Source organism: Haematobia irritans, chromosome 2 (genome assembly GCF_050003625.1).
Source record: "Haematobia irritans isolate KBUSLIRL chromosome 2, ASM5000362v1, whole genome shotgun sequence".
In the NCBI taxonomy this organism is placed as follows: domain Eukaryota; kingdom Metazoa; phylum Arthropoda; class Insecta; order Diptera; family Muscidae; genus Haematobia; species Haematobia irritans.
Window position 1 is genome coordinate 200,858,233 of NC_134398.1, and position 19,647 is coordinate 200,877,879.

Here is a 19,647-nt window from a genome sequence, read left to right on the forward strand (position 1 = left end):
AAATTTGCTTGTACCTTTTTCGGAAAGTAGTAAAATTTGACAAAAAAATGTTATAAATATTAAAATACAAAAAATTCTATAAATAATAAAATTCGGGAAATTTTCATATAAACTTTAAAATTTGACGAATTTCGACGAAATAGTCTATTAAACTTAAAAAAAAACTAAATTTTGCGAAACACTCTTATAAATAGAAAATTTTAATGAAAAAATAATAAATTGTTAATTATGACCACATTTTCTATAAACACCAAATTTTGGAAAAAATTGATTAAAATTAAAATTTGACAAAAAATTTCACCAAATATTGAAAATCCAAAAATTTGCTATAAATAAAAAAAAATCGGCAAAATTTCATAAAAATAGTTAACAACGACGAAATTTTCTATAAACATTAAATATCGAAGATTTTTGTCTAGAAATTGTATATATCCACGAAGATGTTAATAGGTTTCGATAAAATCATAAATTTCACAAAATTTTTTGTTAACTTGGAAACTTAAAAATTTTTTTAAAATTATAAAATTTTGAAAATTTTTATATTTTCTTGTGAAATTTTCCAAAAAAAAATAATTACTATTGTCAATTTGACATCTAAATATTTGATTTCACATTAAAAAAAAAAAAAAAAAAAACAAAAAGAGACCCCTCACAGACATAGTCATTTGTCGGTAATCTCTGGTGTCAGTGACCAATACCAAGTATGAGACATTGGCAAACCTAATTTTAGTTAAATGCCATAGAATGTTGGCCTCCCACGATTGTGGTGTTGGCAATGGCATTATAAGGTAAATATCGTTAGTGGAAATAAGTTGTTGTTGTTTCTTTCTAATGACATTTAAAAATATAGAAAAAATTATGAAACTTATGAATATGAATATTCTTTACAGTAGTCAGGGGACTAAAATAGAACCATGTGAAGAAATTTGGGGTTTTTTCGTTCTATACAAGCAAATTGATGTAAAAACAAATTAAGAAGACTATTCTGTCATTTTTCAAGGATAGTTAAAATAGGTTATCGTGCCTATTCAAATCGTACCTAATCAAATTTCATAATTTTTAAAATCGACTGACTTATAATTTGTTATTGATCAATATCGATCGTCGCTTAATGTTGGACAAATTGAGTAATGGAAATGTCGTAAAACTTATAGTGGTGAAATTGAAATTTGTTAACAGCTTTCTTTGTAGTTATTTATCCTTCATATTTATAAGGTTGGATATTGTTAATCTCTGAAATTAAAGTATGATTCTTAGACTACTTAAAATTATAACTTGATATCTCTATTATCATATAAAAGGAAGATTTCCAAAGAGAGCGACTTCCAGTTAAGAAAAGTTTTTCCAATCCTTGCACCAGGGTGCTTACGATCCATGCGTATACTTAACATTGCTTCACGCAGAACGTATACGCTCCTTTGTCTAATATATAATATTACTCATACGAGGTAATGTTCTTGGAGTTGAGAATATCATAAAAAGTTTATATTCACCCGGAATAATATTTTTAAGTTTTTTTTTGTCAATTTTTACTATTATCATTAATTTAATAGTTATTTTATTTTTTCTTTAGCCGAAATCTTTTTTTTATTATTTCAAATAAATAAACATCTTTTAACTTGATATCTCTATGTTATTTTCATATAAAAGGAAGATTTCCAAAGAGAGTGACTTCTAGTTACGAAAAGTTTTTCCAATCCTTGCACCAGGGTGCTTATGATCCATGCGTATACGTAACATTGCTTCACGCAGAACGTATACGCTCCTTTGTCTAATATATAATATTACTCATACGAGGTAATGTTCTTGGAGTTGAGAATGTCATAAAAAGTTTATATTCACCCGGAATAATATTTTTAAGTTTTTTTTTGTCAATTTTTACTATTCTCATTAATTTAATAGGTATTTTATTTTTTCTTTAGACGAAATCTTTTTTTATTATTTCAAATAAATAAAAATCTTTTGTTTTTTTTGAAATTATCATTAACCTTAGAACAAAAATGTCTTCAGGTATTTAATGCCGGCTTAATGTACAACAGTCGATAAGTAGACAGATTATCTTGATCTTCTAAAAAAATCCATACAAAAAGTAAATGATCTGTTTTGTTATGTTTTTTTGTTACTCAGTAAAAATTAACAAAAAAAAAACGTCTACAAATCCACTAAAAATTATTATTTATTTTATTATTATTTTTTATGAGTTGTCGTCTTTTTTTTTGTTAATTTTTATATTCATAAACAAGCAGGTCTTTGTAAATATATTAATGCCTTGCTTCGCAAGAGGAAGGTAACAACAAACATAATACCAAACATATACATAGCGAGTGGTATATGAATGGCAACCATTACAGAGGGCAAGTCATCGGTTTTTATGTATAGCCTAAAATGGGAATATAACATATATGTTTTTTAATTTTATTTTAGAGGAGCGTAAACAAATTAACAAAAGAATCCCATTTTGTTTTCATGTTCGGCAGCATGAACATTATAATTAAAACTTATAGGCCTATGATATCTGTGTAAAATCTGAATGCTAAGATATATTTGTTACGATCATCATCATCATCATCATGTTTTCGTAATATAGGAATATAAAAGACCCACAATGATCATTAGCTAAATATCTTATGGTCTCGTTCGTGCTCATTGAAAATTATAAAAAAAAGAATTGGGAACCGTAAAAGTCTACATTTTTAAACCAATTAAAAAAAAAACTAGAAAAAATCGATTTTCTAAATTTTGTTTTAATATTTATTTAAAAATTAAAATCATTACCACAAAGGAACTTTTATAGGTGCTTGATAATATTTCAGGAACATAATTTCACTATCCAAGCCATAATGAAAAAAAACTTATACCCATACGCAAAACTATTTATTGGCAGTTTGTGCAATGAGTTTATTTAAAATATACTAGAAGTTTTCTTTAAGTTTTTTTTGTATATGGGGGTTAGGAAATAAAAATGGTCCTTCGACGTGTTAATTTTATATATGTCGAGTACAAGTAGGTAGTAATGAAATCGAATAGGTTTTTATAATATCAATGTTTTCGATCATGGATTAAAAACAATTTTCTAATAGACTAAAATGACCCTTCCATCACATTTAGTTAAGAAATAAAAATGGTCCTTCGACAAGGAAATGGCAACTAGGGTTATATTCATGTAGCAATGGAATAGAACAAATTCTGAGCCCATCACTATGTTAAACTTTTCTAATGAATAAAATTGGTCCTTGGATCATAAATTGGATATAAAATGTACATAAGCGAATATTTAAAACTTTATAAAAAATATATATTTTTTTAAAATTAATCTCCGATAATTACGGCCTTCTAATAATATTATATTTAATTCCACTCTATTGTGAAATTCAGTTTCATTCTCTTCTAAAAAAATTAAAACAAAAACCAATATTATATACATGACGTGACAAATTATTATTAATTTTTAAAAATTGTATATTCTATTTCCATGTCCAAAGTATTGATTGAAGATAGGGGACATGACATGGCAATTATTTTTTTTATTTTTTTTTGTAAATAACTATGCACTTGTATTAGGGAGAACAAAAATGTAATATATTTTAGAATATATACATATTTTTATTATCATATATAACCTTGTAAAAGTATAGAGAATTTTTTTGTATAAAATAAATACATAGTAATACGTCGTCATTCAACGTGTTCATTATTACAATAGATGCATGATAATATTTCAAGAGAATAATTTCACTAGAAAAGTAATCATGCAAAATAATTAAGGAATAAAAATGGTCCTTCGACGTAGTAATATTATATATGTCGAGTGCAAGTAGCAATTAAATTGGAAAACTTTTGATCATAGCAATGTTTTTGACCAAGGATTATAAACCATTTTCTATTCGACAAAAATGGTCCATCGATCACATTTGGTTAAGGAATAAAATTAATCCTTCGTCATAGTCATAGCACCTAACAATATGTTTAAGTACCAATGAAATAGAAAAAGTTTTGATCGGGCCAATGTGTTCAATTGATGATTATAAACAAATTTCTAATTAATAAAATTGGTCCTTCGACATGGTAGTATTGTATGAGTCTGTTTCATTAGCAATTGGGAATACATACATACTCGTATAGTAATGAAATAGGAAATGTTTTTATCTGATCAATGTCCTCAACTGATAAAATTTCAAGAAAAAAATTTCACTACCAAAGCAATAATGCACAATAATTAAGGAAACAAAATGTTCCCACGACGTATTAATGTTTTATATACACTGCACAATGAAATCGAACAAGTTTTAAATATATCAATTGCTTTGATTGAGAATTATAAATAATTTTCTTATCGACATAAATGGTCCTTCGATCTCATTTGGTCAAGGAATTAAATTGGCCCCAAATGAAACAGAATAAGTTTTGATCAGAACAATGTGATCAACTGCTGATTATAAACAATTTTCTAATGAACAAAAATGGTCCTTCGACATGGTTATATCGTATGAGCCTTGTTGAGTAACAACTAGGTATACAAACAAATTGTAATGAAATAAGAAAAGTTCAAAAGATCAGACCCATGTCATCAATTGATAAAATTTCAAGAAAATAATTTCACTACGAAAGCAATAATGTATAATATTTAATGAATAAAAATGGTCCTTAGACGTGTTAATGTTATATATACAATGAGCAATGAAATCGAACAAGTTTTAATCATATCAATTGTTTTGATTGAGGATTATAAATAATTTTCTAATTGACAAAAATGGTCCTTTGATCACATTTGGTTATGGAATACAAATGCCCCTTTGAAACGGTAATATCATCTAGGAAATAGAGAAAGTTTTGATTAGACTAATGTATTCAAACGATTATTATAAACATTTTATGGACAAAAATGGTTCTGCAAACAAATTTTGTTGAGGAATAAAAATGGTCCTTCGAAGAGTCAAGGTTAGTAGGACCTAGAAATATATTCAAATAGATAATGACATCGAAAGAGTTTTTAACATAGTAATACGTTCAACGGAGGATTCTAAACAATTTTCTACTGGACCCCTTCCAGCACATTTCATTAAGGATGTAGCAATGAAATAGAAAGTTTTTATGATACTAATATGTTCAACTGAAACAATTTTCCAATGGATCAAAATGCGCCTTCAACCACATTTGATTAAGGAATAAAATTGGTCCTTCGACATGGTTATATTATATGAATTGAGTTGAGAAGGAAATTAGGAATATATACAAATAAAAGTGAAATAGGAAAAGATTTGATATGAACGATGTGTTTAACTGAGGATTATAAATCTAATTTTCTAATGAATAAAAATGGTTCATAGACCACATTTGGTTAAGGAATAAAAATGGTCCTTCGACGAGGTAATATTATATATAATATATATGTATATGTTAAGGTGAGTAGGAATTAGAAGTACATATATTAAAATAGCAATGAAATGGAAAACGTTTTCATCAGATCATTGAGGATTAGACATAATTTTCTAATGGATAAAAATGGTCCTTCGACCACCTTTGATTAATGAAGGAGAATGATTCTTCGACATGGAAATATTTTTACAGGTATTATGAATATACACAAATGTCTCTTCGACCACATTTGAAAATATTTCAAAATAAGTTCTAATACGAAATATTCTTGAAATACACCACTACATACATTAAATCCCAAGCCAATGAAACGTCTCATATCTTCTAGAAATTGGAATGAATCTCTAAATCCCTTTTGCGTATTAGAGCTTAGCTTTTCTTCATAATTCCATGAAAGCTTCATACTGCTGATCCTTTCTGTATCGAGTTTCTCAACCATAATGTCATTTTGTGTTTTTATTTTTTGCTTTCTTAAATTCTCCAATGCAAACCAAGCAAACTAAATATTCTGCCGGAAAGTTCATTCGTCTGGAAAATAAGACAACTCATGCGTTTAAATTGCTGCAGAGACCAAACGATATAACGAACGACCGACCTTTTTCTTGGATGCCAAAGAAAATCCAAACAACATGAAAAGGACAACACTAAGGAAGTATCCAAGTTTGCAGTGTAACAATGGTGAAGGTGGTAAATCTGGTTTTAGTTCATCTCCATAAAATGACAATACAAAAGAATGATATTTATTACGTTTGGTTAACACCAACGACTTTACCACCACAATCGCCAGAAGCATCATCTTTACTGCTTGATCATAGCCAAATTTAAAGTGCAGGCAAAAATGTGATTTGGATAAGTATAAGTTTTATATTTTCCATGGGATACAAAGAATATCGAAGATACAGAAATTTCCGGACAAAGCAAGCATACCTTCTAAAGAACTGACATTTGTGAAGAGTATAATCATAAATTATACTTAAATCTCCAATATCTTCCCTTGTGTTAGAATTACCCATTGATGTAGACTATCTGATACGGTTGGTGTTTTATTGCATGGATATTTTTGTGATTGAAAATTCTATCGGTAAGAGAAAAATAAAGATTTTGTTCAAAACGTTCAAAATGCTTCAGTTTCGGATTTTCATATTACGTAGTAAAACCTTAGCCTTTTCTCTAAAACATAATTTAATAACAAATATAAACTCAAAAAAGGAATATGATCATCCGAAACATGTTTCATTGGATAAAAATGGTCCTTCGACCACATTTGGTCAAGGCATAAACTGACGTGGTAATATTATATAAGTCACTAGGAATAGATTTAAACAGTAATGACATCGAAAAAGATTTGATCAGAAAAATATGTTCAACTGTGCCTTAACCACATTTAAGGAATAAAAATGGTCCTTCGACATGGTAATATTATATGAGTCGATATAGGAATGAAATAGAAAAAGTTTTGATCAGACAAATGTGTTCAATTCATTTTCTATTGAAAAAAAATACTCTTTCGACCACATTGGGTTAAAAACTAAACTAAAAATTCTTCGACATGGTAATATTATATGAGTCGAACTAGGAAAACAGCAATGAAATAGGAAAAGTTTTGATCAAATCTAACGTGTGATTATAAACCATTTTCTAAGGGAGAAAATGGTCCTTCGACCACATTTAGTTAAGGAATATACTGGTCCTTCGATGATATAACTAGGAATATATTGAAATGGTAGTGAAATCGAAAAAAATTTTGATCAGCTCAACTGGAGCTTATAAACCATTTGCGAATATATTAAAATGGTCCTTCGACCACATTTGTCAATGAATAAAACTGGTCTTTCGATATGATAATATTATATGAGTCGAACTAATGGCGATTTCGTTTGGGAAAAAAAGAGGCAACATCCTCGAAATTGATGGCAAAATATGAAGGTAACTATCATAGATTTTGGACCCTGTATCCCTCACAATATTATGAATTAACAATAACTTTGGAATGACACCGTCATTTGGGCGAAAATACAATGAGGAAAAAAGTAGTGTAACACCAAGGTAACATATTTTTTGTGAATCGAAAACGCCATGAGAATGTATACAAATAGCAATGAAATAGAAAAAGTTTTGATCAAACCTATGTATTCAGGTGAGGATTATAAAGAATGTTCTACGTGAAAAAATGGAAAAAATAGTTAAGGAATAAACTTTCGACGATGTAATTAGGAATATATTCAAATGGTAGTGAAATCGAAAAATTTTGATTAGATCAAAATATCCAAGTGGGGCAAATAAACCATTTTCGAAAGGTTAAAAATGTTCCTTCGACCACATTTGGTCGAGGAATAAAATTGGTCCTTCGACATGATAGTATTATAGAGTCGAACTAGGAAAGTATACAAATGGCAATGAAATAGAAAAAGTTTTGATGAGATCTATGTGGTTAGGTGAGGATTATAAATTATTTTCTAATGGACAAAAATGGTCCTTCGATGAGATTGGATTAAAAAATAAACTGGTCCTTCGACGAGGTAACTAGGTATTATATGAGTCGAACCAGGAAAACAGCAATGAAATAGAAAAAGTGATGATCAGACCTAAGTGTTCAAAGTATACAAATAGCAGTGAAATAGAAAATGCTCTGATCAGACCTATGTGCTTAAGTGAGGATTACAAATCATTATCTAATGGACAAAAATGGTCCTTCGATCACATTGGATTAAGAAATAAACTGATCCTTCGACGAGGTAACTAGGTATTATATGAGTCGAACCAGGAAAAAGGCAATGAAATAGAAGAAGTGATGATCAGGCCTAAGTCTTATAAACCATTTTCTAAGGGGAAAATGGTCATTCGACCACATTTGGTTAAAAAATAATCTGGTCCTTCGACGAGGTAATTAGGAATATATTCAAATGGTAGTGAAATCGAAAAATTTTGATTAGATCAAAATGTCCAACTGGGGCTAATAAACCATTTTCGAAAGGTTAAAAATGGTCCTTCGACCACATTTGGTCGAGGAATAAAATTGGTCCATCGACATGATAGTATTATAGAGTCGAACTAGGAAAGTATACAAATGGCAATGAAATAGAAAAAGTTTTGATCAGATCTATGTGGTTAGGTGAGGATTATAAATCATTATCTAATGGACAAAGATGGTCCTTCGATCAGATTGGATTAAGAAATAAACTGGTCCTTCGACAAGGTAACTAGGTATTATATGAGTCGAACCTGGAAAAAGGCAATGAAATAGAAGAAGTGATGATCAAACCTAAGTCTTATAAACCATTTTCTAAGAGGAAAATGGTCCTTCGACCACATTTGGTTAAGGAATAAACTGGTCCTTCGACGAGGTAATTAGGAATATATTCAAACGTCAGTGAAATCGAAAAATTTTGATCAGATCAAAGAGGAATAAAGCTGGGGCTAATAAGGAATAAACTGGTCCTTCGACGAGGTAATTAGGAATATATTCATATGGTAGTGAAATCGAAAAATTTTGATTAGATCAAAATGTCCAACGGGGGCCAATAAACCATTTTCGAAAGGTTAAAAATGGTCCTTCGACCACATTTGGTCGAGGAATAAAATTGGTCCTTCGACATGATAGTATTATAGAGTCGAACTAGGAAAGTATACAAATGGCAATGAAATAGAAAAAGTTTTGATGAGATCTATGTGGTTAGGTGAGGATTATAAATTATTTTCTAATGGACAAAAATGGTCCTTCGATCAGATTGGATTGGTCTTATAAACCATTTTCTAAGGGGAAAATGGTCATTCGACCACATTTGGTTAAAAAATAATCTGGTCCTTCGACGGGGTAATTAGGAATATATTCAAATGATAGTGAAATCGAAAAATTTTGATCAGATCAAAGTGTCTAACTGGGGCTAATAAACCATTTTCGAATAGATAAGAATGGTCTTTCGACCACATTTGGTCGAAGAATAAAATTGGTCCTACGACATGATAGTATTATAGAGTCGAACTAGGAATGTATACAAATAGCAATGAAATAGAAAAAGTTTTGATCAGACCTATGTGTTCAGGTGCGGATTATAAATCATTTTCTGAGGGACAAAAATGGTCCTTCGACCACATTTGGTTAAGGTCGAGGAATAAAGCTGGTCCTTCGACATGATAATATTGTATGAGTCGAACTAAGAATGTATACAAATAGCAATGAAATAGAACAATTTTTGATCAGACATATGTGTTCAGGTGAGGATTATAAACCATTTTTAAGGGAAAAAAATGGTCCTTCGATAACATTTGGTTAAATAATAAACTGGTCCTTCGACGAGGTAATATAATAAATAATAAAAACATTTTCCCCATTTTTTTTTGTAATTGTGGTTTATGAGAATAAATTGGATTTTACTTTTCAAATAACGGTTTTTAATAACTTTTGGGATAACTTGGATTTAGTTTTGGTTCTTAAAAACGAGAAATCCCGAACTGCAAACAAACCGATTTCAATATATATGAATTAACTTTTGATTGCGAAGGACGTAGCCACGTAATGATAAAAGGAAACTAGGAAAGCAAAAAACACTACATTTTGTATTCATGGGCAAATCTATGCCTAGAAATCTTAGATAACTCACTTTATTTGTGTTGGTATCAATACTTAATTGGCTTATCCGAGATGTTGTTGTTGTTCTTTTTCATTTGCCATTCTATAGGAGAGATTATCTAAAGACACGTATTTACGCTCAAGACTTTTTTAGTATTTGCATGCATGCGTACATGTCGTCGATAAGAAGCAACTAAAAAATGCATTTGTATGCGAAACTGTCAAGTGGCGTAGTTAATTTGAACGCATGACTCATTTTCATATCATTTTGGGCCTCATTCAATGCCAATGCAGAAACACAAATTGAAGAAAGCCTGTTTTTCATTTTATCGTTTTGCAAAAAAACTACAAAAAGAGGTTGAAATATACAATATAATCACACCCAATATTCAATAAACATACACTACCATATTATGTATTTGGACACACACATATACATATATATACGCATATGTATGTTGTCAAGTCTAGAAACCGTAGTCGTAGACATGTGTGGGTCTTACTAATTGCCAAAGGTTCAAAGCTTAATAATATGTATAAGAACCATGAAAAGCTTCGGCAAATAACAGCAACTACGAAAAAAATATATAAATTTGTTCAGAAATTAATTAAAATGAAACCTTTGCTCTAGACTCATTAATGTTTTTGTCTTTTGTATAAAAATTGAAAGTTATTTAAAGTGGAAACTTTTTTTTTGAGGCGTTTAAATTTTGTATTAAAACCAAGGAACCACAATCATTTCAAAACTTGCGAGGAATTTTAGGGGCAACATTAACGGGCAAAATCTTGAAAATCACTTTTTGACAACATTTTCTGTAGAAAAAAATGTTGACAAAATTTTCTAAAGAAATAAAATTTTGACAAAATTTTCTGTAGAAATAAAATTTTGACAAAATTTTCTATAGAAATAAAATTTTGACAAAATTTTCTATAGAAATAAAATTTTGACAAAATTTTCTATAGAAATAAAATGTTGACAAAATTTTCTATAGAAATAAAATTTTGACAAAATTTTCTATAGAAATAAAATTTTGACAAAATTTTCTATAGAAATAAAATTTTGACAAAATTTTCTATAGAAATAAAATTTTGACAAAATTTGCTATAGAAATAAAATTTTGAGAAAATTTTCTATAGAAATAAAATTTTGAGAAAATTTTCTATAGGAATAAAATTTAGACAAAATTTTCTATACAAATAAAATTTTGACAAAATTTTATATACAAATAAAATTTTGACAAAATTTTATATAGAAATAAAATTTTGACAAAATTATCTATAGGGAGCCACCGTGGTGCAATGGTTAGCATGCCCGCCTTGCATACACAAGGTCGTGGGTTCGATTCCTGCTACGACCGAACACCAACAAGTTTTTCAGCGGTGGATTATCCCACCTCAGTAATGCTGGTGACATTTCTGAGGGTTTCAAAGCTTCTCGAAGTGGTTTCACTGGAATGTGGAACGCCGTTCGGACTCGGCTATAAAAAGGAGGTCCCTTGTCATTGAGCTTAACATGGAATCGGGCAGCACTCAGTGATAAGAAAGAAGTTCACCACTGTGGTATCACAATGGACTGAATAGTCTAAGTGAGCCTGATACATCGGGCTGCCACATAACCTAACCTAACCTAACCTATCTATTGAAATAAAATTTTGACAAAATTTTCTACAGAAATAAAATTTTGACAAAATTTTCTATAGAAATAAAATTTTGACAAAATTTTCTACAGAAATAAAATTTTGACAAAATTTTCTATAGAAATAAAATTTTGACAAAATTTTCTATAGAAATAAAATTTTGACAAAATTTTCTATAGAAACAAAATTTTGACTAAATTTTCTATAGAAATAAAATTTTGACAAAATTTTCTATAGAAATAAAATTTTGACAAAATTTTCTATAGAAATAAAATTTTGAAAAGATTTTCTATAGAAATAAAATTTTGAAAAAATTTTCTACAGAAATACAATTTTGACAAAATTTTCTATAGAAATAAAATTTTGACAAAATTTTCTATAGAAATAAAATTTTGACAAAATTTTCTATTTTCTAAAAAAAATCCTATAGAAATAATATGTTGGCAAAATTTCTATAAAAATAAAAATGAGAAAATTGTGTATAGTAATAAAATTTTGAGAAAATTTTCTATAGAAATAAAATTTTGAGAAAGTTTTCTATATAAATAAAATTTTGAGAAAGTTTTCTATATAAATAAAATTTTGAGAAAATTTTCTATAGCAATAAAATTTTAAGAAAATTTTCTATAGAAATAAAATTTTGAGAAAATTTTCTATAGAAATAAAATATTGAGAAAATTTTCTATAGAAATATTTTGACAAAATTTTCTATAGAAATAAAATTTTGACAAAATTTTCTATAGAAATACAATTTTGACAAAATTTTCTATAGAAATAAAATGTTGACAAAATTTTCTATAGAAATAAAATTTTGACAAAATTTTTTATAGAAATAAAATTTTGACAAAATTTTCTATAGAAATAAAATGTTGACAAAATTATCGATAGAAATAAAATTTTGACAAAATTTTCTATAGAAATAAAATTTTGACAAAATTTTCTATAGAAACAAAATTTTGACAAAATTTTCTATAGAAATAAAATTTTGACAAAATTTTTTATAGAAATAAAATTTTGACAACATTTTTTATAAAAATCTTGACAAAATTTTTTATAAAAATAAAATCTTGACAAAATTTTCTATAGAAATAAAATTTTGACAAAATTTTCTATAGAAATAAAATTTTGACAAAATTATCGATAGAAATAAAATTTTGACAAAATTTTCTATAGAAATAAAATTTTGATGAAATTTTCTATAGAAATAACATTTTGACAAAATTTTCTATAGATATAAAATTTTGACAAAATTTTCTATAGAAATAAAATTTCGACAAAATTTTCTATAGAAATAAAATTTTTGACAAAATTTTCTGAAGAAATAAAATTTTAACAAAATTTTTTATAGAACTAAAATTTTGACAAAATTTTCTATAGAAATAAAATTTTGACAAAATTTTCTATAGAAATAAAATGTTGACAAAATTTTCTATAGAAATAAAATTTGTTCTAAATTTTCCGTAGAAATAGAATTTTTACAAAATTTGCTATAGAAATAAAATTTTGACAAAATTTTCTATAGAAATAAAATTTTGACAAAATTTTCTATAAAAATAATATTTTGATAAAATTTTCTATAGAAATAAAATTTTACCAAAAGCGTCTATAGAACTAAAATTTTTACAAAATTTTCTATAGAAATAAAATTTTACCAAAAGCGTCGAGAGAACTAAATTTTTTACAAAATTTTCTATAGAAATAAAATTTTGAAAAAATTTGATATAGAAATAAAAGTTTTACAAAATTTTCTATAGAAATAATATTTTGACAACATTTTCTATAGAAATAAAATTTTATCAAAGTTTTCTATTTTCTAAAAAATCTTATAGAAATAAAATGTTGGCAAAATTTCTATAGAAATAAAAATGAAAAAATTTCGTATAGTAATAAAATTTTGAGAAAATTTTCTATAGACATAAAATTTTGAGAAAATTTTCTATTTAAATAAAATTTTGAGAAAATTTTCTATAGCAATAAAATTTTAAGAAAATTAATAAGATTTTGACAAAATTTTCTATAGAAATAAAATTTTGACAAAATTTTCTATAGAAATAAAATTTTTACAAAATTTTCTATAGAAATAAAATTTTGACGAAACTTTCTATAGAAATAAAAATTTGCAAAAATTGCGAGGAATTTTAGGGACAACATTAATCTTGAAAATCACTTTTTGACAAAATTTTCTATAGAAATATTTTGACTAAATTTTCTATAGAAATACATTTTTGACAAAAAAAGAAACTATATATATATACAACAAATATTTTATAATAATCTTTATATGGCATTCTTGTTAATTATCTGTCTTTTTTAAATTTCAGGTAAACATTGCTCAACATATTTCAATATTATTATTCTCAATTTAAGGTAAATTCTTTGAAAATTATTATTTTTTATTTTGGTTTTCATTTTAATTTAAATTAAATTGTTGTTTAAATTTTTCCCATATCTTTAATTTTTAAGGGTAAATTTATTTTCAAAAATGCCTATGGTTTGGTTTTCAGAATGTTTCATTTTTTCAGATACGTATATATTTTAATTTTCTAATACGATTCAATACGACAAGTCGCGGCATATATTTTTATTTTGATTTTCACATTTGTTTTTCATATATGTACATACATTTTTTTCATTAAAAATAGTAATTTCATTCGTTTATTGCTTCGAGATTATTATTTACAATAGTTTCACAAATAGTTTTCTGTTTGCACCATACAAGTTGCACTCGAGGTAATATGCTTGGTAAATACTAGGCAACGTGACACTTTTTTTTATTAAATTATTTTTTTTTATTTTGTATATTTTAAAAATACAGACATTAACCATGAAATTGCTGTATTATACCTACATAAAAAAGATTGGTGTAATAAAAAATATTTTTGTCCCATTTTTTATTTGAGAGCACATTTAACAAAGTTTTTTCTATTTTTAAAATTTCTCCACTCTGACTCATTTTTGCAATCTTTGTATTTTCTAAAGTAGTAAAGGTGTTCATATGCACATTTTTTTTCAAATTAAATATGTAAATTTCTCGGCCGTCTGGTTTACCTTTTATATGCAGCGGCTATGGTTTGTTTCTTAAAATTACAGTTGTGGAGGTTTAAATTGTTAAAGTTTGTAAATTTTAATGGGTGAAACAAACCATATAATAATTTCAATTTGTCATGATCAAATACTTAATAATAGACTGACTGAGACTGGGATCTATTTGCAAATCAAAATAGACATAAGAAATTTTGCCTGTCTGGGGGCTGCCAGGTATCTAAGTTGGCAGTATTTCTATATTTTATGGTTTTAACGTCACCACCCAATATGGTACGATTTTTTTTTGTGATATTTATTGTTATTTTTATTACATTTTTTTCTTTTTGAAAATGCACACTTGTCTGTATTTTATTTCTTTTTTTGTCTATAGGGAAAAAAATGGTAACATAAAAACTCAATACGGATGTATTCATGATAGGTACGATTTATTTCAAACGATTTTTAAATGAGATACATATAAATGGATTTAAATTGACATGATCGAGACGACGTAGTCTACGAAAAAATAAAAAAAATGCATTATACAATTCCAATGAGCGTGCAAAACGATAATTGAAAGAACAAATGAAAGATCAGTTAATTTATTTATTCAATTAAAGAACAGAAATATGTCAGACGTATGTTGACAACATTCGTTTTTATGTTATTTGAAAAAGATGAATGGTTTCGAAATGACATATCGATGTTTTAAGGGGGATTTGTGCAAGTGTAGTGGCTTTGAAAAAACAACAAGTGGTATTTTAGATCCAAAAAATATGAAGAAAAAATATAGAACATTTTCTCTAGAAATAAAAATTTCAGAAAATTTCCAAATTCATTTTTCAGAAAATTTTAAAATTTCCGAAAAAATTTCCTATAGACAAAAAAATTTTTTAAGAAAATTTCCTATAGACAAGAAAATTTCGGAGAATTTCCTATAGACAAAAAATTTTTAAGAAAATTTCCTATAGAAAAGAAATTTTCTGAACAATTTCTATAGACAAAAATTTTTGAGAAAATTTTCTATAGACAAGAAATATTCAAAATTTTTCCTATGGACAGAAAATTTTCAAAAAATTTCCTATAAAAAAGAAATTTTGAGAAAATTTCCTGTAGAAGTTAAATTTTCAGAAAATTTCCTATAAACAATAAATTTTCTAAAAATTGCCTGTACACAATACATTTTCAGAAAATTTCCTATAGACAAGAAATTTTCGTAGAATTTTCTATAAACAAGAATTTTTCGGAGAATGTCCTATAGACAAGTAATTTTCACAAATTTTTTTGGACCAAAAATTTTCAGAAAATTTGCTATAGAAATGAAATTTTCAGAAAATTTCCCATAGACAAGAAATTTTCAGAAAATTTCCCATAGACAAGAAATTTTCACAAAATTTCCCATAGACACGACATTTTCAGAAATTTCCTATAGACAAGAAATTTTCAGAAAATTTCTGATAGACATGAAATTGTCACAAAATTTCCTATTGATAAGAAATTTGCAGAAAATTACCTATAGACAAGAAATTTTCACACAATTACGAAATTTTTCAGAAAATTTCCCATAGACACGACATTTTCAGAAAATTTCCCATAGACACGAAATTTTCAAACAATTTTCTATAGACAAGAAAATTTCCTATGGACAAGATATTTTCACAAAATTTCCTATAGACAAGAAATTTTTCAGAAAATTTCCCATAGATAAGAAATTTTTACAAAATTTCCTATAGACAAGAAATTTTCACAAAATTTCCCATAGACAAGAAATTTTCAGAAAATTTCCTATAGACAAGAAATTTTAACAAAATTTCCTATAGACAACAAATTTTTCAGAAAATTTCCCATAGACAAGAAATTCTCACAAAATTTCCTATAGACAAGAAATTTTTCAGAAAATTTCCCATAGACACGAAATTTTCACAAAATTTACTATAGACAAGAAAATTTTTCACAAAATTTCCTATAGATAAGAAATTTTTAAGAAAATTTCCCATAGAAAAGAAATTTTTACAAAATTTCCTATGGACAAGAAATTTTTCAGAAAATTTCCCATAGACAAGAAATTTTCAGAAAATTTTCCATAGACAAGAAATTTTCAGAAAATTTCTTATAGACATGAAATTGTCACAAAATTTCTTATAGACATGAAATTGTCACAAAATTTCCTATTGATAAGAAATTTTCAGAAAATTTCCCATAGACAAGAAATTTTTCAGAAAATTTCCCATAGACAAGAAATTTTCACAAAATTTTCCTATAGACAAGAAATTTTCAGAAAATTTCCCATAGACAAGAAATTTTCACAAAATTTGCTATAGACAAGAAATTTTCAGAAAATTTCTTATAAATATGAAATTGTCACAAAATTTCCTATTGATAAGAAATTTTCAGAAAATTACCTATAGACAAGAAATTTTCACAAAATGGACAAGAATGGACAAGAAATTTTTCAGAAAATTTCCCATAGACAAGAAATTTTCACAAAATTCCCTATAGACAAGAAATTTTCAGAAAATTTCCTATAGACAAGAAATTTTTCAGAAAATTTCCCATAGACAAGAAATTTTCACAAAATTTCTTATATTTTCTCTTAAAATTTCCTATAGACAAGATATTTTCAAAAAATTTCTTATAGACGTGAAATTGTCACAAAATTTCCTATTGATAAGAAATTTTCAGAAAATTTCCTATAGACAATAAATTTTTCACAAAATTTCCCATAGACAAGAAATTTTCACAAAATTTCCTATAGACAAGAAATTTTTCAGAAAATTTCCCATAGATAAGAAATTTTCAGAAAATTTCCCATAGATAAGAAATTTTCAAAAAAATTCTTATAGACATGAAATAGTCACAAAATTTCCTATTGATAAAAATGTTCAGAAAATTTCCCATAGACAAGAAATTTTCAGAAAATTTCCCATAGATAAGAAAATTTCAAAAAATTTCTTATAGACAAGAAAATGTTTAAGAAAATTTCCTATAGACAAGAAATTTTTCAGAAAATTTCCTATAGACAAGAAATTTTTCAGAAAATTTTCCACAGACAAGACATTTTTACAAAATTTCCTATAGACAAGAAATTTTTACAAAATTTCCTATAGACAAGAAATTTTTCAAAAAATTTTTCATAGACACGAAATTTTCAGAAAATTTCCCATAGACAAGAAAATTTCACAAAATTTCTTATAGACATGACATTGTCACAAAATTTCCTATTGATAAGAAATTTTTCAGAAAATTTCCTATAGACAAGAAATTTTTCAGAAAATTTCCCATATACAAGAAATTTTCACAAAATTTTCTATAGACAAGAAAATTTTCAGAAAATTTCCTATAGACAAGAAATTTTCAGAAAATTTCTTATAGACATGAAATTGTCACAAAATTTCCTATTGATAAGAAATTTTCAGAAAATTACCTATAGACAAGAAATGTTTACAAAATTTCCTATAGATAAAAAATTTTCACAAAATTTCCTATAGACAAGAAATTTTCAGAAAATTTCCCATAGACAAGACATTTTCACAAAATTTCCTATAGACAATAAATTTTCAGAAAATTTCCTATTGATAAGAAATTTTCACAAAATTTCCTATAGACAAGAAATTTTCAGACAATTTCTTATAGACAAGAAATTTTTCAGAAAATTTCCCATAGACAAGAAATTTCCTATAGACAAGAAATTTTTCAGAAATTTTCCCATAGACAAGAAATTTCCACAAAATTTCCTATAGACAAGAAATTTTCAGAAAATTTCTTGTAGACATGAAATTGTCACAAAATTTCTAATTGATAGGAAATTTTCAGAAAATTACCTATAGACAAGAAATTTTTCAGAAAATTTCCCATAGAAAAGAAATTTTCACAAATTTTCCTACATACAAGACATTTTTAGGAAATTTCCTATAGGCAAGAAATTTTCAGAAAATTTCTTATAGACATGAAATTGTTACAAAATTACCTATAGACAAGAAATTGTCTTGTCCTTAGGAAATTTCCCGTAAATTTCCTGTCTGTAAGAAATTTTAATAAAATGATATTTTCAGAAAATTTCCGATAGGAATTAAATTTTCGGAAAATTGCAATTTTCAGAATATTTCCTATATAAATAAATTGTTCAGAAAATTTCCTATAGACAAGAAATTTTTAGAAAATTTTCTATAGAACTAAAAATTTCTGAAAATTTCCTATAGACAAGAAATTTTCAGAAAATTTCCTATAGACAAGAAATTTTCAAAAATTTCCTATAGACAAGAAATTTTCAGAAAATTTCCTATATACCGGAAATTTTTGGAGAATTAATATATAGTAATGAAATTTTCTACAGAAATAAAATGAAATTCTATCCACTGTGGTCAATTACCATGTCAGTGGTTGCTGCCAACAATATGCACGTTAAAGACGATCCATGAAGTGATGTGTTGCAACGAAATCCAACTAACTAAAAAAATGGTTAAGTGTTAGTTTGGTTTTGGCTTGAGTTTAGCAATGAAATGTATAATTTTGTTACAACAAATATAATAATAATGATAAAAATACAATCAGCTAAAAATGTAAAATCGTTTGTATGCAAGGAAATTGGGTAAATAATTGAGAAAATATAAATATTTTATTTGTTGGGGTGTGAATAGTCAATGCTCGTAATTATGTTTGCTATAATCTCTCAACATCTAACACAATTTTCTTTTTAAACTTATGATATATCATAAACAATTTTTTTCGTTTTCCCATCGTTTGTGGCAAACGAAAATAACCAAATTCATGTGGATGTGAGAATAACCAAATTCATCACGACGGTGGTTGTGGTAACAAAGAAATATCACAATAGAAATGCATTATTTTTTATTTCGTTAACGCTAAATATGTTTTTGTAAAATCTGAGTTGTCCCAACTATTTTATGGTTGTCCATTTTGATGGAAAAAAAATGTGAAAAATCTTTATTAATTTTTAATATTCTTTATCTCTTTTTCTTGTTACTTATATCCAAATCGTTTGTTATAATCAATTGTATTCACATTAACTCAAACTTTAAC

The 19,647-nt window shown here is 26.5% G+C and overlaps 1 protein-coding gene across 4 annotated transcripts in view; it reads left to right on the forward strand.

The window, feature by feature from the left end:
* spen (spen family transcriptional repressor split ends) overlaps positions 1-19,647 on the forward strand; it is a 277,605-nt gene that overhangs the window by 42,031 nt on the left and 215,927 nt on the right. Inside the window, exon 4 of one of the 4 annotated variants that reach the window (XM_075297168.1) lies at positions 13,905-13,950. The exons of the other annotated variants lie outside the window; for them this stretch is intronic. The gene's annotated coding sequence lies outside the window, so the exon portion shown is untranslated. The remainder of the gene's footprint in view (positions 1-13,904; positions 13,951-19,647) is intronic. 4 annotated transcript variants of the gene reach the window in all.